Genomic DNA, 1,383 nt, shown 5'->3' with positions numbered 1-1,383 from the left:
CCCCCGTATTCCTCCTCCCAGCACTGCTGCTGCCTGCCCCAAGCATAGTCCAGGCAAGGCCCCACTGCTGGGAAGAGCCCAGTGCAGCCCCATCCCCAGCCTGCAGGGTGTTGCAGCAACCTGGGTGAGAATCTCTGCTTTATGTTCTGATTTCAGCACCTCTGGTTGTGGCGTTCAGCTGCTTCCCTGTGAAGACAGCCCCACTGCTCATCACTCGGGTCCCAGATCTTTGTTAAAACTAAACCTTTTGGGTGGGTTTGTTTTAGTTGAACGTAATGTAAGAGTGATATTGTAGCTGTGATGGTCTACAAATGATGTGAAAGGCAAGAATTTCTTATGGTGATATCTTTTATTGGCCAACTATATTCTTTCTTTTTTCCTTTAGGTTGTGGATTTTCCATTGGAAGGGGCAGATTTTGATATCTTCCATGCTGCAGCAATGTAAGAGTGAGATTGTAGCTGTGATGGTCCAGAAATTATGCAAGGGGCAAGGATTTCTTTGGCTGATCTCTTTCATTGGACTTACCACGCCTTTTGGTTTCTTTTAGGTTGTGGATTTTCCACTGTAAGCAGCCTAAGAAATCCTTGTCTCACGTAACTTTTGGACCATCATGGCTACAATGCCACTTTTACACTATATTTAAATAAACCTTTTAAACTAAAGGGAAAAAAAACCAGAGCTGGTCCAATAAAAGAGGTCACCCTAAGAAATCTTTGTCTCTCCTTGTAATGTGATGTGATATCGTGTAATGACGTGTAATGTGATGTAATGCCATGTCATGTGATGCAAAGTAATGTCATAACCATGTGATTCAATGTTGTGCCATGTAATTCCATGCAATGTAATGTAATAACATGCAATGTCACATGATGTAGCATCATGTCATGCAATGTAATGCGATGCAATGTCATGGAACGTGATGTGATGTGATGTAAGTTATGTCATGTGATACCATACAATGTCATGTCATGTCATGTCATGCAATGGGTTGCAGTCATGCAATATAATGTGATGTCAGGTCATGTCAGTAATGCCATGTCATGTCATGCAATGCAATGTAATATCGTGCAATGTCATGTGATATAGCAGCCTGTCATGCAATGTCATGTCAGTACGGTCATGCAGTGCCATGCAATGTCACGCAATCATGCAGCGTCATGTCAGTAAGGTCATGCAGTGTCATGTCATGTCATGTCATGCGATGCAATGTCATGGCACGTAACGGGATGCAACGTCATGTCAGTCATGATGACATGTAGTGCCAGGTGCCCCGAGGGCCCGGCGTGGCGGCGGAGCGCGAGGCGCAGCGCGCGGGGCGGCCCGGCCCCAGTTTCCGGTCGGACCCGGTGCCGCGCTGTTTCCCGTCCCCCATCCCGGCTGCG

Source organism: Alligator sinensis, unplaced genomic scaffold (genome assembly GCF_000455745.1).
Source record: "Alligator sinensis unplaced genomic scaffold, ASM45574v1 scaffold59_1, whole genome shotgun sequence".
Taxonomy (NCBI): Eukaryota; Metazoa; Chordata; order Crocodylia; family Alligatoridae; genus Alligator; species Alligator sinensis.
This window is presented reverse-complemented; position numbering follows the sequence as displayed.